Genomic DNA, 23,762 nt, shown 5'->3' with positions numbered 1-23,762 from the left:
AGATGCTAGAAAAAAAAACAAACAATTTAAATATTGTGTAAGGAAAGAACGGTTGTTCATACACTGACAAGAGGGAGTAAGTCATACATAGCTAAGTGTGTGCATATCTGTGTGTGCGCTAGTTGAGCACTCTATTAAAGTAACATTTATGGGGTTAAATCATAACCAATAACCATAACCAATAACAATGCAGACACATGGCTTTAAGGTACATTTAATATTAAAACTCCAATATACCCTTTAAATCAAATTATTAAAGTGCATTCTCAATGTTTGCCAGCCCTAGAACAAATGTCATAGTGTATGGTAAAAAACGACATACACCTAAAACTCTGAGGTTAGAATTTTAGAATTGGAAGCCTCATAGTCATAGTCTTGTCTTTGTTTAGACTTCACAAATGCAGTTTCTGAAAATGATCTCCTCATAACTCTTATTCTAGAATCATCTCCATTCCCAGACTGACCAGTTTACCCTTTTTCAGATGTTGTAGTCATGGCAGGACAAGTTTCACAGAGTTTGGGCATTCAGACACTTCCATAGCTGTCCCACTTGCTATATATGGAAATGTTGAGATGTCTACTTCCTAAAATTCAACTTTTTTACAAACAGGAGCAAGCAGTACATTCTAATTCCATCTGAAGATAAAGAGTGTTCTAAATGGATCATATCAAATAGGGAAAAAAAACAATAGTTATAACTATAAGTAACAATAAATGCAGAAACAATTAAGTGAAAATACTCAAAAAATACTTAAGAACTATGGCAAAATCTTTATAAATGTGTCACTTGAAGTGACATTTCCAAATGCCTTTGCTGTGATATAGCTTTACAGAAGATATCGAGAAAGGTTGAAATGTTGCTTTGAATGGCATTTTGCTTATTAGAACTTCTAAAAGTAATAACAGTCTGACCACGCAGAACTAATTCACCATAAAATTTATTGAACACTTTCATCTAAATAAAAAGACTTCAGCAGAACTTAAATCACTTTCAGGAAGTACTTAAAATAAAACTAAACATTTTTGTAAAGAAACTATTTGAAAAAAAGAGAATGAGGACAATTTATATGACAAAGAATGCACAAATGACAGCATTATATACTTCTTCTTCTTCTTTCGGCTTTTCCCATTTAGGGGTCGCCACAGTGGATCAACTGTCCGCTCATGATCGGCAGTGGAGTTTTACAGTGTCGAGTTGCCAGCCCAGCACCCAACCTTCCACGGAAGGCACACACATGCACACACTCACACCTAGAGCCAATTTGGAGTGTCCAATCCACCTACAGCATGTCTTTGGGATGTGGGAGGAAACCAGAGCACCCGGAGAAAACCCACGCGACCACAGGGAGGACATGCAGACTCCGCACAGAAGGCAACCCAGCCGAGGATCAAACCAGAGAACCTCTTGCTGTGAGGTGACAATGCTAACCACTGCACCACTGTGGCCGCCCAAATGACAGCATTATATACAAAATTTGAAATTCCAGTTGAGCATATTAAACCTGGGTCTATATCATATTATTGAAATTCCAAAATATCGAACATCATAAGCTCCACCTTGGAATCTCGAAATGTGATATACTCGAACACTCAGAACAGCAAATTTTGTCCAAGGGAAAAAATTTGCTGTTCCGAGAAAACACACACACAGCACAAGTACACCAAAATACATAATCCACACATACACACTTCACAAAACCCTACACTAAACTGTACATACACTACTAGCTATCCACTTACCTTAACCCAACCCTAACCCTAAGGTCCCTAACTAACGCACACTCACCTTACCCGCTCCCTAACCCTAAGGTCCCTAACTATCGCACACTCACCTTACCTGCTCCCTAACCCTAAGATCCCTAACCCTAAGGTCCCTAACTATCGCACACTCACCTTACCCACTCCCTAACCTTAAGGTCCCTAACTATTACACACTCAGCTTACCTGCTCCCTAACCCTAAGGTCCCTAACTATCGCATACTCACCTTACCAGCTCCCTATCCCTAAGGTCCCTAACTATCACACACTCACCTTACCTCAGTCTATTCACACACTTACCTTAACCCGGTCCATCACCTTCGCACCACAGTTGAGGAAATAGCGAAGCCGCAGAAACAGCCCACTGAATACTTTCCCTAGGAAAATATTCGGTGTTCTGCAGCTTTGCTATTTCAAGCGTTCGCTGAATAGGGGTCGGTATTAGAACATTTGATGTTTTAACACTTTGATGTTCTAATATAGACCCATTAAACCTTAAATGTATTTTGTCTGGTTTTTCTTGGTTCATCATTACAGCTATGGACATTTTATATATAGGACCAAGATTGTAAACTGCTGATTAGTAGCTAGTAAGCTATTTAAATTCCAGTGTTTGCCATAACAGCAGTGAACATAGTAATAGAATAATACAATATTCAGATAGCCCATTAATATTCAGAAATAAATTACAGAACATATATAATTTAAATATTATGAGGTTTCTAAAAAGGGTTGAATCACTGAAGCTATATCAGTGAACAATTCATATGAAAAAAATAGAATGATTTAAGCTTTGGACATCCAAACAAGTAGGTACACACTTGATTTTTAATCAGCAACTTACTTAGTCAAATTAGTAAATAGAAAAAATCATTTAGAAAGTTAGTTGATAAGATATTTATATTGTTTGAGGGCCTAAAATGTTCTTTTGGTTATACTGGTTATACTGATAAACTGGTCAGTGTTATGCATATATAAAATTATGTCAAACAGTTAAATGAAATAATTATTAATTAAAAATTAAATAGTTTTTAGCAACTTGTGAGCATGTTGTATAAGTTAAGGGTATTAATGCATCTCCTGTTTTGGTGTCTCTGCTCTGTCCTGGGTATGATCTTATAAGTGAAGGTATAAGCAGAGATGTACAGAGGAGTCTGGGAGTTTTGTAAGAGAATATCTTGACAGCAACATTAACAATATAACACTTTCAGCAGGTTACAAAATATGCAAACATCAACAAATAACTATTTTCAGACAACATCTCAATAGGATTTGCAACTGCAATAGTATCTTCTGGATAAAGTAAACTTATATTTTGGCTGTGATACTTGTCACAAAGATGAAAATTGCTTAACAGAATGAATGATGGTTAATTTAATCATGTCTGTGCAACCAGAATATTGTTGCCTTTATAATAAAATAATTTAGTCAATCTCATGTTGTACTGATATTCCAAATTATGTTATGGCATAGTATATGTGCAGAATAGTATACCTGTATTTATGAATGCATTTTAAAAAATGTGAAGCTGTTGTCAGGCATAATGTTCTGTGTTAGACCTGTGTCATATGTCATGCTCATGCGTGTTGCTACGTTACATTTTGAGTACACTTCTTTGTTCCACTAGCGAATGTGCTGGGTGTTTTTATGGTGTCAGGAAATGAACAATGGCTGAGAGGTATCTGGATGAATTTTACTTTTCCTTCTTGTCAACAAAGATCAGGACCCTTTGTTCTTTAGACTTAAATAACTGTCAGAAAAGTAAAAGTACATGGCCCAGTAGGAAGATGGGATAACTGACATCAGCTGTGCCCTAGTTGTATTATTAGCAATTTTTGTTGTACATGGATGTAGAGCTTCCCCAGCAATGTCCTTATCCTGTTGTGCTAACCTTCTGCCTAGTTCTTTGCAAGTAGAAGCCTGTTTTGCTTTGTTCGTATATACACAATGCTGGCCAGTATGAAGGCATGGTGCAGTATTAGAAAATACATTTCTGTGTCATTTTCTCTTTTGCCAACTACATTATGTTCTTTGGCTCTGTCCATGTGATTGCAATTTATTGATAATCAACCTACTAACTGCTGTTCTGTAGCATGGGATTTGTGTTCTATCCAGAGTTGTTACTTATTTCAACTAATGTGAGACAGTTACATACTATTCATATACTCTGATTATTAAACACAATGTGACTCTTTTTTTGTCACATTATCTGTCTGAGGTGAAAATAGCATCTAATCAGTTGTGTGCATGACACTTACTTTGCAGCCATCTGATCTTTACTTGTTCAACGTCAAGGAGTACAGGCAGCAGAAGATATGCTGATCACCTGCTGTTCCCTGCAGAGTATAGAACAGTGTTACATATACCTACTTGGACTTTTTATTCATGCAGCCATATATAAAGGAAAGAGAGCTACAGTGACTACAGTGTCTTGCGTACAGAGAGATACAAAGTCATAAAATAGCATGATCTGCAGGCAGAAACAAGAGCAATGTGGAAGAAAGAAACCCAGACAATTCCAATAGTAGTAGGAGCAACAGGTCTTATAAAAAATAATTTACAATTGTATTTAGATATGTTATCGATACATGTAACCCCATACAAATTGCAGGAGTAATTATTGGGCACATTGCAGGTGCTACGAAGAGCACTTTTGGCTGACATCAGAGATTGAAACAATACTAATTTCATGAGCTTTAATTGTACTTTGACTTAGGAATGGGGTCCATTCCCATCCTTGTATTAGAAACCTAAAAGACTTGGAGAAATTAAGAAAGAGAGCTATAATGTCCAGAGCTCCATGACAGAAACATGATTCAGTTATGATCGACACTGACAATGTGATCACAAAACAGTGAGATAAAATTTATACTGTGAATTTCAAAATACTTTTAAAGCATTTTTGCAGGGTCTTCACCTCCTCTGCACCCCAATGAAGGGGAATACTCTTCCATTCTCCCTGCTTAACCATACTAAGTCCAAAACTGCTATACCCCAGTTTAAGAGGTTCATAGGTTTATAAGAGGCTAATGACCACCAGGGTCTTTGCAAGTCTAGCTGTACAACCCAACCCAGTTTAGTCTCAGAATTCCTTGGACACTTATATTGTGGAAATATGTTAGTAAAGAGGTAGCTAAGGGTTATGTAGAAGGAGTATGTTAGTTTGATATTAGTTTATTTACTGTCAATCTCTGTCCATCAGAGACATGGGGGCCTGACCAGGGATGAGTTTGCAGTTTCCATCCAATGATCGAGGTTACTTTTGAAGAGAGTCAAGAATGAACTCTTTTTTCATGTAGATGGGGAGCTTATTCCATAGCATGGGGATCCTTTGAGACACATAGCCGTCCTACCAGCAGATTGTATTTCTGTCACAGACAAAGTTCAGGTCCTTGGATCTAGTGTTTCTAGTGCTGTTTGTATTGCAGATGTGCAAGAGATCCTACAGAGACATATCTTAGGATGTTTTATATGGTAGACATAGATCACCTTTCATATAGAAAGGGTAGAAGTATCAAAGATTTTATTGTTCACAGTCGGTTTAATATGCCTAATATTAAAATGGGAAAGCAAGTAGAACAGTTGGGTACTACAGCTTGTGGTAACTGTAGTATTTGCAAGTATGTAATTAAGGAATTCAATATTATCAGTGGGGTTTCTTTTGTTACAAATGGCATCTTTAATTGCAATACGGAGAGAGTTATATATGGTATGAGATGTACATGCAATAAATTTTATGTGGGAGAAACTAAGAGGTCTCTTGCATGTAGAATCAAAGAACATGTTAGAGACATAAAAAATTATAAACAAACTAGCCCCATAGCATTGCATTTTGATAAATTTCATAATGATAATCCGGAGGGATTAGTTGTAACGGTTTTAGATTGTGTAAAAGGAAATATATATTTAAGTGAGCAACAAATTAAACATATATTAAAAAGAAAGAGTTATGCTTAATTTTAAAATTTAATACATTAAATCCTAGAGGGTTAAATTATGATTGTTCTTGGAAAAGTTTGTTATAAGTGTGCATATATATAGTATGTATTACTGTGAGTATTATAGTGTTGTTCCTTTATTTGTTAATTAATGTGTTAAGAGGGTGTGTTTTATGTTAGTATAAAGGTGATGAAAATGCATATGAAAAGTTTTTACTCTGTTAAAGGCAAGTGTGCCGAGGCGCTAGAGAACTTATCTGCTTTTTGTACCATACGTGTATATACATCATGCATTTTATGCTACGTGAGTGCATTTTAAGAATAAATCCTTGTTTTTCTACTGGATTGGATTCACTATTGTGATGAAGTACTGTTTTCTTCGTTTTTTCTGTGGTTATGTATATTAGTTTGATATTAGTTTATTTATTGTCAATCTCTGTCCATCAGAGACATGGGGGCCTGACCAGGGATGAATTTGCAGTTTCCATCCAATGATCGAGGTTACTTTTGAATAGAGTCAAGAATGAACTCTTTTTTCATGTAGATGGGGAGCTTATTCCATAGCATGGGGATCCTTTGAGACACATAGCGGTCCTAACAGCAGATTGTATTTCTGTCACAGACAAAGTTCAGGTCCTTGGATCTAGTGTTTCTAGTGCTGTTAGTATTGCAGATGTGCAAGAGATCCTACAGAGACATATCTTAGGATGTTTTATATGCTAGACATAGATCACCTCTCAGTAACCTGTAGGAGACTGAGTACAGAGATAGGATCTTAAGGTGATCTGGGTAAGACAGAGTATTCATAAGCTGAATTCTCCTGATGAGGAACCTTTGAGGACATTCCAGCTGTTGCAAGTGTCTGGTTATGTACATGCAGAAGGGGGCATTGTGCTCAATGATGGGTCTGATAAGGGCTGAGTAGAGTGGTACTATTACTTCTTTGGACCTGGATGCCACACCCTTGCTTATGAATTAGATGACATAGAATGATTTTCTTACTATCTTGGCTATGTGTTAGTTAAACGCCAGATTACTGTCTATATATGTTCCCAGATCCTTAACTATCAGGTCAACGCTTAGGGTTTTTTATCGATAAAGTAATTAGTTTGGGTGGATGATTTCCTAAAGGGCACTATAATGCATTTCTTTGCATTAAGTTTTAATATATCTGCTTTGCACCAGTCATTAGTTTGTGCCAGACCCTCTTGTAGGATGTTTGTGTCATGGTGAGAATCTATGATAGCTCACCATTTGCAGTCATCTGCAAACTTGGTTAGCCAGAGGCCTTTGACATTAGCCTTGACTTCTGACAAGTAGATAATAAACAGGAGAAGTCTCAACACAGAGCCCCGGGGTAGTCCACTGTGACTAATCTCTTGGTGGAGGTCGTCTCACAATCCTAACTTCTTGGAGCCTATCTGTGAACCAGCTGGCAACCCACCAAGTTATGTAGGGATTTATGTCTAGTTCTGAGAGTTTGTCAACAATGGTGTTGTATCAAATGCCTTGTCCAGATCATGGTAGGCACTATGCACCATTTTCCCCTCATCCATAGCTATGGTGACCCTCTTGAAGAAGTTTACCAGGTTAAGTAGGCAAGACTGAGTAAGGTCCAGTGTCTGTAAGTTGCCAAAGTCCTTGTTGATAATTTCTATGAAAATTCATTCTATGACTTTGTGTATTAGACTTGTCAGACTGATGATTCTATAGTTCCCGGGGTCAGTTGACGGTCCACCCTTATTGACTCTTGTAGTCCTCCAGTCACCTGGTATGTAACCTGTTTTAAAGCTGTAGGTGAAGAGTTCCTCAAATGGTTTTGTTTTAGGCTATTTAAGGAATAACCAGAGATATTGTCGGAGAACACCGAAGCAGCATTTTCTGGCCTTAGTGAAAGCATCCAGGGCCTGCCTCCATTGACAGTTGGGGGATATGCTAGAAAGAATTTCATAGGGGGTTGTGGGGGGGTGAAATTAGAGCTAAAGTTATCACCCAGTAGATTTGTTATGTCATCTTGGTCAGTGAAGTTTGTGCTATTTACCACCAATTCTGCACACTGCTCAGTATTATTTTTCAGGTTTCTGACATAGCTGAAGAAGGCCTTGTGATTGGCCTAACATTGGGAGGCTATCCTACCATGTAATTGGCCTTGCTGGACATCATCAGACCTTTTAGTTTCTTGTTTAGTTGCTCATTCTGATTTTGGCCATGACATTTTATCTTTTGTTATATAGCCTGTTAAGGTGAGGATTCCACCAGTGTGGTTTGTTTTTAGTGTTAGAGTTAGGATTACTTCTGGTAGGTACACCAACCTCAGTGCAGCCATTTCCATATTTGTACTGGATTTCTGTAAATAATTCTACATAGGTAGCTGTGCTCTTGGGGTTCGGGGAGCTATGAATAATATCTCAGTTCATTTCAAGTTGTGTGTATCTTACTATGTAAAAGAATAGCTTAGGAGCCTTCATTTACCATGAAGATTATGGAGCTTAAGCCAGTTTTGTATGAATAGTGGCATTCCTGTTCCTGGGTTTGAGGACTTGTTGCATGGGATAACAAACTACAGCAGGCACACATGCAGAATTAAAAGAAAAAAAAGAGTTAAGAGCCCTCACGTGAGTGCTTTGGTATATATTAAGAACAATAGAGTTCTCTAGTGTCAAAACACACTGAAAAAATGAACTAGCCCAACAGAATAAAAAATGTTGAACTGGGCAAATACATTCTATTAAAAGTAAGATAAAACTGCACTCTAGCATTTTGGGCAAAAGTCTTTCTAGGAGTAAAATATCTGCACTATATACTATTAAAACATTTCTTAATTGATTTCAATTACCATTAATTTTCATTTAAGGTTTATAGGTTCATAGGAGATTACTAGGCTAATGGCTTAAGTGCTCTTACAAGTCTAGGCAATATGACATAGTTTTACCCAATATGTGTCCCTAGGGGCAAAGAATGGCATGGCTTTGTGCCCATGCTTTGATTACCTTACAGACTGCCCGTGTCCATAAGGAACATAGACACTATCCTAGGTGTGAATTTGCAATTCCCCATCCATTGATCCAAAATGTGTTTGAAGAGGGCCAGGGAAGAGCTTTGCTTAAATTGAATAGAATGCCTGTTCCAAAGAAGTGGCAATCTCTGAGACACATATCTGTCTCTCCAGCATGTTTGTTTGAGTCATTGGCTAAGTTTAGATTCCTAGATCAGGTGACCCTCAAGTTGTTTGACTTCCTGATGTGTAGCAGCTACATCAGGTATGGATTTGTGATTACTGGGTAGGTCAGGCATTGGTCACACCATAATAGTCAGTAAGAGACAGAGTAAAGGGATACTGCTTTTATTCTATCCACATAGGACATGTTGTGGACACCCTGTATTTTCTTTGTGATGAACCTCTGTGGTCACTCCAGCTGCTGTAAGTGCCTAGTCAAGTACATGCCAAGTGGTATATTGTACTCAACTATTGGTCTAATGAGAGCTGAGTACAGCAGGGCTATAATTCCTTGGATTTAGATGCCATACCTTTACTTATAAGTTATGCCACATAGAAGGGCTTCTTCACCACTGTCAACACATGGCAGTCAAAGTTTAGGCTACTATTTATCTGTGTAACTAGATGTATCTCCTCCAAGTTTACTCTTAAGGCTGTGCTATTGGTGTGGTAATTTGCAGAGGTGTTTGACTTCCCAAAGGGTATGATAATGCATTTTTGACATTTACTGTTAGGCCATGATTCTGGCATCAGTCATTTGTCTGACCTAAACCCACCTGAAGGCTATCTAAATCTTTGAAAGATTTAATGATTGCCCCCAGCTTGCAGTTATTAGCAAACGTTGTCATCCCAAGGCCTTTGGAGAAGTATATTCCAAGCAGGAGTGGTTCCAGCACTGAATCCTGTGGCACACAACTAGTAAATGGCCTTTTGTTGCATCTAGATTCCTGGATTTACCCACTTTAACCACATGTCCTGTCCATGAGCCAATTACCTATCCATCATGTGACATAGGGATTTATGTCCAGTTTTGTAAGTTTATTTATAATACCTGAATGGATGATTGTGTCAAATGCCTTGACCATGTTGAGGTAGGCAGTATGTACTGTTCCATCCTCATCCATAACTTTAGTAACTTTCTCAAAGAAATCCACCAGATTCACTAGACATGCCCTGCCCTTGACAAAGCTGAACTGGGTCAGGTCCAGTGTTTGTAGGTTTCTTATGTCATTATTTAACAGGTCCATGACTATTCTTTCCATGGCCTTATATATAAGGCAAGTCAAACGTATGGGTCTGTAATTAACCAGGCCAGTAGATGGTGCAGAGGGATGACTGTTGCTGGCCTCCACTCTGATGGAACAAAGCCAGTCCGGAGGCTGTGGTTAAATAGAGATCTTACTGGGCCTGATAAGTCCTGATTTAAGCTGTTTAAGAGGCAACCTGGTATATCATAAGGCCCCTTTGAAGCCATGTTTTTAGTTTCAGAGAGTGCAGTGGCAACCTGTTCTTTGGTGATAATTGGCAGTGGAGTGGTGGAGGGTATTTCTTGGGGGGAGAACTGGGAGTGATGTGGAGGTGAAACTTGTGCTGAATTTGTCAGCCAGCAGATCTGGTACATCTTCTGGCTGAGTACTGGTGATGCCATCTTCAACTAATTCAGCACATTGTTAGGTGTTGCCTTTACTATTGCTGACATAAATGAAAAATGCCTTATGGTTATCCTTAGCTTTGGAGGCTATTTTTACCACAAAGTCTGCTTTCAGAGACTTGACTAGTTCCCTGATTCACTTGTTTAGACTAATGAGGGACTTTTTGCTCTGTTGTGCATATTCCCTCTTACTTCTCAACAGGATTTTCTTTCTTTTCTTGTACAATCTATTAATACCAGAGGTCCACCTGGGTGGCTTGTTTTTGCAATTTAACCTGGGTATATGTTGATCTGGTACTGCCTGTGATGATGTGAGGTATTGCCAGCTATGCCAGGAGAAGTAGGGCAATGGATGTGTAGTATATGCCAGCATAGCTAGCTGGAGTTTTGTAAATAATTATATGTCATTTGTATATCAAACTGATTTGTCCAGGTACTTGTGTTGAAAATGTATTTGTAAAGTTGCTTGAGTTAAAAAAATGTACTAACAGTAGGTCTTGCTGGGCAGGAAAATAAGTATACCTGTATGCCAGACTGTATTTTAACTATTGAAATGAATACATTGTAACAGAATATGCTGGAAGAGAAGAGGTTAATCTCAGTCCAGCTAACTTTGAAAAATAATTTGAAATTAAATTATTTGGTATAAGCTATAAAGATTGTATCTCATAATCTCAATGCAGCCAGAGACAAAAACTCTGTACTAGGAAGCCTTCTGTATTGTCCTTGGGGGTAAACTAATTGCTAATCTAGAAAGGTGGAAGTTTCAATTAGTTTTATGACTTCCAGAAGCTGCAACAGATCTTAGCAAAGTGATATGTGTGTATATTATTGACATGTGTGCTAGATTCTTGCTCAGTTGCTAGGAAAGGGGGTAGTATGGAAACCAGAAGTCAGATGACCAAATGTGTGTGATGTTATTCTGTAATCCAGTACAAAATGATATTTTAACACTAAATGAGACAGAAGTCTCAGAGCAGTCTGTTTTTGTAACCTGACAAAGAAGGATATCTCACCCACATCATCTTGCCTTGCTTTAGTAAGTAACCAGGGAATAGTACTTTTTAGATCAAGCAGGAAAATATAGTGAGATTAGTTAAGCACTGCTTTTCTGTATCTGTGTGAATCTATTAATCTGTGTTATTTTTAATATTTCCTGTGACTGAATCTCTGGTGTTTATTGTAAATAGATATTTTGTATTTCCATGTTCTTTTATTATTTATCATTAAATATATTTAAACTTTTCATTGTGACTGATCCTTTAGAGAACATTTTAACCTCTGAGAATACTTATATTTATTTGGTGACACTGTGGCCACTCCTGAAAGCTTTGCTGTTTGGTTAACATTACCATTTGTATTAGTATTAATTTCACTCAGTATAACTGGGTAACCTTGTAGGAACCTTAAAGTAGCTAGCTTTAGAGTGTCTGGTGGCACTGACTACCTTATAGTCTGGGCAAAGGGTAGCAGAGCGAGAAGATCTGTGCCAGCCTTTCCCAGGTGTGTGTGTTTCTGTGTGTGTGTGTGTGTATGCAAATCGAATTTTGAGGAGTGCGTGTTTGTGTGTGTGTGTGTGTGTGTGTGTGTGTGCGTGTGTCAGCTGCTTGGAGCAGGAACACAGAGCACTGGTTTCACAGAGAGAGTGGTTGAGGACTTGGCTTGGTCACTTGGTTGAGGGCTCAACTCTACAGCTGTGCCAGTGGGGAGTCTTATTGGGGTCTGGAGAGAGAGAGAAACCCAGACCCCAGACTGAGTGGATTCCCTGTGCGCTCTTAAGAGAAAAATGTACTTGGTGCAGAGAGCTGCATCTAGAAATACTGTGTGTACCTAGCTTTGTTCCAAGTGATCATCCCTCACCAGTGTCAGTGGTGAGGATTCAGACTCCCTGATTACTGGCCCAGAGAGAGGACTTCACACTGCCGTTTCTATGCATTTGCTTATATGGTCATACAGGGCTTTTGTGTAAGACTCTGCATAGGTTTCTGTGTTTTCTGGATTTGGGAGAGCTTGGAAACTAGCTATGTTGTCACTTAATATGGGATGATTTACCTTAGAGAAGTTCTTACATTTTTTGGGGTTAGGTGGTAGGACTAGTTTTACCTTTATTTCAAGAGAGACCACTTTGTGATCCGATCTTACCAGTGATGACATCACACTGGGGGGATTGTAGCACTCCCCCATATTTCGGAGTACCAGATTTAGGATATTTGTTCCCCTAGTTGGAGTGCAGGCTAACTGCTCCAGGACATTTCAATTTACAATGTCAAGAAATCTTTGGACATGCATGTTAGTGGTCATGTATGTCTCCCAATTAATTAAGGGGTAGTTAAAATTACCCATGAGTATGGTATTGGGCTGGATGGTGAGTGATTCTAGTAACTTCAGGTATGATATATAGATTTCCTGGTTCATGGTGGAGGACCTGTAACTACCAAGAATATGTTAATGGATTTTTCCCATGGTTAGTTGGACATGGAGTAGCTCAAGCATGTCATATTATTTGACCAGCTTTGAAGTGTGCTTATCCTTTGTGTAGACTGGTACACCTCTGCTTTTTGCTCTTTCATGTTCAATGAGTGGTTGGAACTTAAGAAAGGCATTATAGCCATGCACTGCCAGAGTGCTTTCTGTGGCTTTGAACCATGTTTCAGTAACTGCAGATGTCAGCATTCTCCATGGTGAGGAGAGCTTCTTGGGAGTGCAGTTTCTTGTTGAGACTCCTAGCCTTGACCAGCAGCACCTTTATCTTGTCTTGGGTAGCTTTTGTTATGTTGGAAGGTTTGTCTGTTTGGCAATGCATTATAGGGGTGGGTAATATTTTGGTCAATATCTGAAAGCCTAAAGGTAACAGGTGAAGACCAACCCTGGCAAAGCAGCGTGGTCTGTCAACTATGTTCTCCCAGGCTGACAAATATTAGATCCCTTTGGAATGACACCAGTAGTTCATATAGTCTAAGGAGCTACACCTCAGGTCATTCACACCCATATGGGCTACGACTGAGTCATACTGGTACTTCAGGGTAAATGACCTGAGTATTTGCATGATATGGGGGATCCTGACCCATGACAGGTGACCACCTGTAAACTTCTCCTTATCCAGCCTGGCAAGCTGGACATGAGTGTGCCTCAAAATGGAGACTCCTTTGACCAAAATATTGGGTTGTGTAGTGTTTCACCTTATGGGCTTGGTAGCTGAGACACAATGAGATGTGGATTTATGTGTTGCAATGGAAATTGTTTTGTTTGTTTCTATGCAGAGTTTCTGAGGACTAATTACATGTGAGCACCTCCGTCTATGTGGGTCTATGTGTCAGTTCCTTTGTGGGTGCAGTGAGTGATGTGTATGAGTTGCTGAGAACCTGTTTGTTGCTTTTTGTGTCTGTATGTCAGAGTCTAGTCTCCATTGTCAGGGTATAACTGCATCTCTCACATACTGTATTTGTCTATTCAAAAATTAAGTGGTTGTCACTGTACATAAGGCAGTTGCTACATTGCCTCAGGATGCCCATGTCCACCAAGCTGGATGCAGAGGTAGCAGAAAAGTGTCCATCCATGGTTGAAGGTACTAATAAGCACTTGCAAGGGATAGGTGTAATCGGCAGCTAACCTAACCAGTGATGCTGTCCAGCTCCCAAACCAGATACTCTATGAGCAGTGATAGTCCTGGGTGCTATAATAAGGTAAGTTAGACCTAGTCCTAACTAAATGCGTAAATGATGCTAACCTCGCAAACTAGTTGCCCCGTAAGTAACATGAGACCGAGGTAAAGTTCCTAGGTGTTTTCTATCAGGAAACTTCAACTTCTAATGATTGTATATATAAAAGGTACCAGTAACTGCCGCTGCAAAATGAGCAGCTTCTTGCAAAAGCGAGGCTTATATAAAATCAGAAAAAAGTAAGTTTTACACTAACTATGCCCTAAGGCCAATCAGGTAAGCACACAATGAGCTTTCCACCACAAATTTCCAGTTCAGATAGGTGAAATCAGCTCTTTCCTGCCACAAGAGTGCAAACAATGACCCTCTTAATATAAAATGACTGATCCAAATGTTAAGGAACCACAAACTGCTGTCTAATATTAATTGATAAATACTAGATGCAAAGTATTTCTGTGAAGAAAAGCAGCCCTTATAGCAGTTTGAAAATGCAACTTTAAACTTTAAAGAAGTGCAACAAAAAAAAAAACAAAATATCACAGTCAACTTTTTTATAAGTAATAAAGGTCTATCCAAGGCATATTGTAAGACTGTTAGGTGTATCTTAAATAAATTGCATTTTTTCTTTTCTAGGTTGTTTTTTAACTATCCCCCTGCAGACTGTACAATACTAACCAATCTCTGCATCAAAACAATCAGAACATAGCCCAGTCACAGTTGCCCTACAATCAGTATCTGTAACTCATTTACTTAAAGTGCTGTACCCAGCATGTCATTTTAGAATTTATACTGCTGTAAATACAACTACTCTTGCCCAGTAACATTTTACAGTGCAAACTAATATCTTCAGAAAAATCTAACTTAATACCCGACAGGTCAAAATCATCCTCCTCAAGGAAGAGTAAACCAGTCTGGTGGACACCTGCAATAAATAAACTATATAATAAAGGGAAAAAATGCTATTCAGGACCAAGAAAGAGCATGTGTCTAATTGGAAGTAATCTCTCCTTAGCCTGAACAAGCAAATAAGAGCACTAGTGAAATCCTAAAAAGCAAACTTTGAGTCCAAATTGGCCACATCTACTAAAGACAATCATAAGGCCTTCTTCACATATGTCTGCAATTTCAAAGAAAGTACTCAGATCTGCTCAGAACTGGTGGTCAAAGACACCACATACACAAACGCCATAGATATAGCCAACTTACTGGCAGACAGGTTCAGTGAAAACATCACCCCTATGTCCCCCCCATCAGTAAATCAGGACATCCCCAGCACCTGCCTCCCTCCTGTTATCTCTAGGGAGCAAGTCATCATGGCCCTCTCAAAGGCAATACAGCCTCCATGGGACCCATTAACATCCCAGGCTGCATCCTACATGAACTCAGGCAGGAATCTGCAGCACCATTAGGCACCCTATTCAACCAAAGCCTGAGCACCGGCTTCATCCCAGCCAAATGGAGGACAGCCACTGTCATCCCTTTGCACAAAGGAGGAGCATCCACCAATTCAAGAAATTATAGACCCCATCAGCCTAATTAGCCTGATCTGCAAGGTCATGGAATGGATTATAATGGACCTCATTAACAAGGATATTGGCAACCTCCAAACACTCTATCCCACACAGTTTGGTTTTGTCCAGAGGAGGTGATGCCTGTTAAATTTGGTCACCTTCTTTGAAACAGTCATCAAAGCCATGGACGAGGGGAAGATGGTACACACCACCTACTATGACCTGGCCAAAGCCTTTGACATGATTCCCCACTTGGGTATAATAGATAAACTCTCTCAGCTAGGCATCAATCCATATGTTACCAGATGGATAGCAAACTGGCACAATGACAGAACCCACCTAGTCAAAATAGGGGAAGCCACCTCAAGCAGTAGAACCGTAATGAGTGGTGTACCCCAGGGATTAGTCTTAAAGCCTCTGTTGTTTGAGATATACTTTTTTGAGGTGCAGGCCAAAACCAGTGAGCTATGGCTGACCAAGCTAGCAGATGACTGCAAGCTGGGCGCTGTCATCAATTCCCGTAGTGATGTGGGCATCCTCCAAGAGGGTCTCACCCAAACAAATGATTGGTGCCAAAAACGTGGCCTCAAAATGAATGCCAAAAAATGCATCATCATCCCCTTTGAGAAGAGTGATGTCCCCACAAATTATCACATTAATAACAAGGTCCTAAGCATCCAATCAGTTGTGAGGGACTTGGGCAGACAGCTTGATAGCAATCTGACTTTTGACCACCATATTGCCTCACTTGTATGGATAACTTTCTATATGGCCCACCTCATTAGGAAGGGTATCTCATCCAGGGACAAGGCAGTCATAACATCTCTGTATTCATCCCTTATAAGACCCATTATTGAGTACAACATCCCTTTCAGCATGTACCTCACAAAACACATGCAGCAGCTGGAGAGACCACAGAGGTTCCTCACCAGGAGAATCCAGGGCCTCAAACATCTACCCTACACAGATAAGCTAAAAGCTCTGTCCCTCTACTCAGTCTCATACAGACTCCTCAGAGGTGACCTCTGTCTGGCATACAAACCAATCTCAGACCCCACCTTGATGGAACTGCTGCATATCTGCAAGTCAAGTTCCACTCGAGTAACCTGCATGTGTGAACTCAACCTGGTCTGTGACATCAATAGGTCTTGTTGGCAGGACAGATTTGTGTCCCAGAGACTCCCCCTTCTGTGGAATAGACTCGCTTTCTATGTCAAACAGAGTACCTCATTAACCCTTTTTAAGCACAACCTGGATAACTGGATGGGGAACAGAAAATACACCCCTGGGATTCCACCTGTGTCCCTGCTGGACAGGGACATCAGGTGCTGACTTGTCGGAACATGGGCTAAATTCTTGGCAAGGCTTGTAAGGGCTTCAGGGCCAATAGCCTAGTAACTTCCTATGATCCTATACATGTTGTAAAAACAACTCTGACTCAAACCCTATCAGTGTGCCTCCTCAGCATATTAGCAGTCTCTATGAACTACCATTCCTCCCAAGTAAATGTAACTAAGTCCTACAAACCCACACAACAGCAAAACCCCACACTAATAGCATAGTATTAAACAAACCATTCTCTTTTCCTCCTCTATCCCAAATTCCAGCCTTCTTTTCCTAAATGTCAGTCTTAGAAGTATAAGCAATAAAATCCAAAACATACATGCTTATATTGCCACATATTCCCCAGACGTAATCATAGCTACAGAAATGTGGCTGAAAAAAGATATAACTGACAATAAAATTACCTCACCTGGTTTCAGTATAATTAGGCTTTCAGGGAAAAAAGCAGACAAGTGGCATAGCCATCATCTACAAGACTTCCCTAAATGTAACTTCATATGCTCAGGAGATACCACAGTTTAATAATATGGAACTCCTCATATCACATCTCAAAATCAATAATAGGAAAACACTTTGTTTAGCAGCCCTATGCATCCCACCAGGTAAAAACAGTATTACTGTGGAAAATATCCTAAACTGTATATCCCAACATATACAACATGAGACAATAATACTATGACACCTAAATATAGACTGGCAGATTATTAATAGCAACAGCCTATCTGATTTCATAAACCTGTGCTGCTTTACACAGTTAATTACATCAGTTACTAGCCTCCACAAATGTACTGGTAGGCAATCAACCTTATACTGGGTTCTTACTAACAAACCCCACAAAATTAGGGTAGCAGGTGGCTTTCCAGACTGCATAAGTGACCATTAACCTACTTACACTCTTAGAAGTTACAATATCCAAGATAAACATATAATTCACAACCAAGTTCAATAACTCAAAAACTCTGGCAGACTCACTTTTATCAAATCCTTAAGAGAATATAACTGGAAAATATTAAAATATATGCCCTTAGATTCTGCTGTCACATACTTCAATGAGATATCCCTAAAAACTCTCAATAACCTTGCCCCAGTACATACTGAAAGGTTCAAATCCAATCTTGCACCATGAATAACCAAATAACTTAAGAAATTGATGTTACAGCTTGACAAAGCACAGAAAGAGTTGTTCAAAAACAACCACAAAATACATTTTATCTTTTCAGGCAACTAAGGAGGAGGGCAAATACCAAGTAAAACAGGACAAACAAACATATTATAACATCCTCCAAAATAAACATCAAAACAATCCAAACCCTTCTGGACATCCATAAACAAACGTTTACATCCAGGCCAAATTACCACCCCAACTCCTATATCCAACAATAATACTGTTTTAATTCCCACACAGTTTATTAACAATTTTATACAGAACATATTGTCCCACACAAACATTAATACTTCCACTAACCTGCAAGTACCAGCAGCCTCTGCTAAATATCCTCAGTTATTTGATTTCACCCCAGTGCCTACCTCCATCATTAAAATAACCTACATAAGCTAAAAACAGTCACCCTAGCTGCTGACTAACTCCCTTCAGACTACTTAAAAATGACTGCAGATGCAATTGCTTTTCCAGTATCTATACTGATAAACAGATCTATATCCAAAAAATATGTTCCTTCCATCTGTAAAAACTCCATTGTTATACATTTACATAAAGGTGACACATCTACAGAGTTTAACTACAGTCATTGCAATCCTTTCCCCACTATTAAAATACTTGAAAAATGTATTCATGCTCAGCTTCTACAGCACCTAAATTCAAATAATCTGCTCTCAGAATCACAGCATGGTTTCAGATCCCACCACAGCACAACCAACACACTCCTTAACTTCACCAACACTATAAACCAGCAGATGAACAATGGTAACCTAGTAGTAACTGTGTTTTTAGACTTATCCAAAGCTTTCAACACTGTATCAAACCAACATTTACTTGCTGAACTCTCTTCTATACCTCTTTCTCTACCCTCCCTTAAATGTTTCCTTGGTTATTTGTCTGAAAGGCAACAAGCAGTCAGATGGCAACATGACCTCTATTCCTCTCTTCCAGTTATCATAGGTATACCTCAGGGCTCTATACTATGACCCTGTGATGACCGCTCTCTGGGCTAGTAATCAAGGAGACTGAATCCTCATCACTGACACTGGAGAGGGACGTTCATATGGAATACAACTGGATGTACTCAGTATTTCCAGATGAAGACCTCTCTGCATCAAGTACAATTTCCCTTGAGAGCACAAAGGGAACACACTCAGCCTGGGGTCTGGATTTCTTTATATATGTCTCCCTCCAGGTCCCCAATAAGACTCCCCACTGGTACAGCTGTACAGTAAGGTCCTCAGCCAAGTGTCTAAGTCAAGTCCTCCAGCACCCTCTCTGTGAGACCAGTGCTTTGTGTCCCTGCCCCAAGTAGCTGACATGCACACTCTTTGAGATTTAATTTTCACACACACACACACACACACACACACACACGCACCTGGGAAAGGATGGCACAGATTTACCTCCTCTGCCCACTTCTGCCCAGAGTATAAGGTAGTTATCACTGCCACCAGACACTCCACAATCATCTACTCTAAGGCCTTTAACAAAGGGTGGTCAGTTATTCTATGTAAAATTAATACTAATACAAATGGTAGTAGCTGACCAAGACAGCTAGGCCTTCAGAAGTGGCTCATACAGTGTTACCAAATAAATGTAACCACTCTCAAAGGTTAAATACTTTCTAAAAGGGCCAGCCACAGTAAACTTTTTAAATATATTTAATAATAAAAAAATAAAAGAACATGACAATACTAAATATATGTTTACAGTAAACCACAGAATTCAAATCAGGAAATATTGAAAATAAGATTTATGGACAGACTTAGACAAATAAAGAAAAACTATATCTAAACTAAGCTTCACTATATTTTCCTGACTGAATCTAGGAGAATTACTATTCCCTACGTACTTAACAGAGCAAGGCAAATGATGTAGTGAATGGTCCTTCTTGTTGTCAGGCCAAAGATAGAATACTCAAAAATGAGAGATTTATCTTTGTAATATCTAAAATTTCCAAAATGGCTGGCAGAATGACCTCATCTAAGTTCTCACACTATTCCCCTTTGAAGCTTGAGACAGGATGTTAGCATAGATGTGATAAGTTACATATCTAACATTTTGCTAATGTTTATGGCAGTGCCTGGGGCTTTCCCTCTTTTTACTAAGCTAATGAACTAAGGCTTCTTTCCAAAATACCATCTCCTTTCCTGTTCAGAGCTGTGAGATAAGCACTTCCATTGCCCAACAGGTAGTCTAATTAACGTTATTTTTCTTATAGTAAGAAGTAAGCTAGCTGTTTAACCCCTTCTCTTCCAGTGTCCTTTGCTAATAAAGATATATATATATATATATATATATATATATATATACAGTCTCACGTGTATATTCCTTCTCTGTCCAGTAAGACCCACTGTTGATACAATTTTTAACACTAGCAACTTTACAAACACATTTTGATTTTCAAATGCCATACACTTCTAATACATTAGTAGCATAAGCATTTGTGCAAATCAGTTTGATATTCAAATGCCACACAGTTCTAATACATTTGTAACACAACCATCTTGTATAAATGAGTTTGATATTCAAAGGTCATATCATTCTTTATAGAACTCCAGCTGGCTATGCTGGCTGTAGCCCATATCATAAATAATAAAAAAAACACTGTGGTTTAATTCACTAGATGTTTAACTTCAAAAGTTACAAAATAGAAAATGACCAAATGAAAATGCTCACTTTATTAACAAGATAAAGCTTTCAGGAATAACCCTTCTTCAGTATTTTAAGACCATTTTAAAAACATATCCATTTTATACTTAAGGAAAACAAGCACATGACATAGCCAACCAATAAAATTGACAAAGTGATTAAACACTTAAAATACATTTAAAAACTTCTACCTTTTAAAATGAAAATAAATGAAAATAAAATAAAAAGTAATGCAGAAAAATTGCATAGGACAATATTCCAAATAAGAAATGCAAGGATAGGAGAAGATGCTGTTGGTAGTTATTGGCTGCATTGTTTCTGTTTGGCTACCAGTACAGGCTTAATAGTAACCATCTTAATTAAGCCAGGCATCTTATCAGCTTCTAACCTAATAATTCATCTATATCCTGCAAGCTCAATCTTATTAATACCCCCTTCTCTTAGATTTTTATATACCACTTCTAATACTTTGAACTTAAAATTATGGGATTGACCTTTCTCTAGCATATGTTTAGCTAGAGCATTAGTTGCCACCCCTCTCCTCACCTCTGTCTTGTGCTCTATGATGCAGTCCTTAAGCCACCTTGAACACTGTCCAACATAAAATCCTTCACATTCCATGCATGTTGCTAAATATGCAATAGCAGTTGTACTGCAAGTAGCTTAATACCTAATTTCATACATTACATTGGTTACTGGATGGTGAAAAGACAACTTATTGCAAATATTTGTGCAGAAACTGCAATTGTAGCAGGGGACTGTACCAAACCTGTGAGTTACTGGAGCCAAGAGATTAACTTCAAAATCATTGTAGCATAGTTGTCTTTTTAGGCTATTACTATTCCTGTAGGCAAATCTAGGTTTAATACCTAGTAAAGCAGCCAATTCGGGTGAAGACACTAATATTCGCCAGTTCTTTCTAATAATTATGTCTACTTGTCTAGTCATTACATTAAATGTGGATACATAACTCGATGTATGAGAGGTATTTTTGGTTAGTCCTGCATTATGGTTGTAATCACTAGAAAATGGGAGTGCTATTAAATTTCTATCTCTTAACATGCTATTCATAACTTCTAAAACCTGTTCATTGTTATAACGTCTATTCATGAATTCTCCTGACAATACTTCCATTTGTTCCTTACACTTAATCTCATCAGTATTCAGCCTGCTGATCCTTAGGAACTGGCGTTTAATGATCCCTTTAAATATATATCTGGCATGCATGATCTTTATATGTGTGTACTTATTTACGTGCACAGCCTTTCTGTGCACACAAGTCTTTAATACATTAGATTCTTTATAGAGCTCAACATCCAGGTATGAGATTTTATCACAGGAGAAATTCATCATGAACTTTAAAAAAGTAGTAGTGTTGTTCAGAAACTCATTAAATTCTAGTAGACGTTCACTCCCTTTCCAAACCATAAAACAGTCATCCACAAAATGTTGATAAAACAATACATTTTCCTTAAATGGATTTAAATCACCCATAATATAATCCTTTTCCCATTGGCTTAAAACAATGTTAGCATAGGTGTTAGCCATGGGAGTACCCATGGCTACACCTGTTAATTGTAAAAATGATTGCCCATTAAACAGAAATACATTCTTAGCCAAAACATATTGCATTGCTCCCATAGTCATTTAGGATTACTGTGAATAGGGAGCCTATGTCTAATGTTACTAACATGTATTCATTTTCAATATTACCTCTATGCCAGGCATATAATTTCCTTAAAGAGTCCCCTGTGTCTTTTATATAACTGGGACAAGTTGTTAGATATTTACTTAACACATTTTGTACATAAATTGACAATGGCTCCGTTATCCACTCTTTCCCTGAGACAATGGGTCTCAAATGTAGTTTTCTGATAGACTTATATATTTTTGGAATTCCATAGATTACAGGTGTAACTGGACATGTCACTGTAAGTAATTTAATAGCTCAAGTGAAATATCTCCCTGTGTCTGCAGTTCATGCACAAACATATTCTCTTCAGATATTATTTTCTTAATATCATGAAAATTAATTTCTTTAAAAGTTGTTCTGTCACTCAAAAAATCGTTCATTAGTTCAAGATATTCAGTTTTATTAAAAACAACAGTCGCTCCCCCCTTTCGGCCTGCTTGATAACTATATCTTTGTTCCTACATAGTTCTTTTAAGGCCATGAACTCTTCATATGTCAAATTATATTGATTAACTTTTCGTTTATTAGTGAGGGCTTCGCCGTACAAATGCCTCAGGTCTTCCTCACATATAGACAAAAAAGCGTTCAATATAGGACAGTTGTTTGGAATAAAAGTGCTAGATTTTCTTAGTGTCTTAACATGCTCATTTCCTGTATCTTTAAATATCATTTTTAAACTAACATTCCTTACATAGATTCTCAAGTCAGTTAATGCTTCAACTATAGTGTCTTTACTACAAGGAATAAACTGTAAACCTTTATTTATTTAAAAGGTTTTCACCAGCCGCAGTCAAATTAAAGTCAGATAGATTGACTATAGAACTCTTCAGCTATCCTATATTGAACGCTTTTTTGTCTATATGTGAGGAACATCTGAGGAATTAGTTATCAAGCAGGCCGACAAGGGGGGAGCGACTGTTGTTTTTAATCTTCTTCTTCGTTCGACTTTTTCCCGGTTAGGGGTCGCCGCAGCAGATCACCTGTCCACTCACGATTGGCAGTGGAATTTACGGTGTCGAGTTGCCAGCCCGATGCCCAACCTTCCACGGAAGGCACATGCACACACACACTCATGCCTGGGGTCAATTTAGAGTGTCCAATCCACCTACAGCATGTCTTTGGGATGTGGGAAGAAACTGGAGCACCCGGAGGAAACCCACACGACCACAGGGAGGACATGCAGACTCCACACAGAAGGCACCCCAGCTGAGAATCAAACCGGAGAACCTCTTGCTGTGAGGCAGCAATGCTAACCGCTGCACTAAAACTGAATATCTTGATCTAATGAACAATTTTTTGAGTGATAGAACAACTTTTAAAGAAATTAATTTTCATGATATTAAGAAGATAATATCTGAAGTGAATATGTTTGTGTATGAACTGCAGACACAGGGAG

This window comes from Protopterus annectens, chromosome 2.part0, assembly GCF_019279795.1.
Source record: "Protopterus annectens isolate FY-2018-M chromosome 2.part0, PAN1.0, whole genome shotgun sequence".
Lineage (NCBI taxonomy): Eukaryota > Metazoa > Chordata > Ceratodontiformes > Protopteridae > Protopterus > Protopterus annectens.
The sequence above is the reverse complement of the archived record's forward strand: the minus strand, read 5'-3'. Positions refer to the sequence as shown.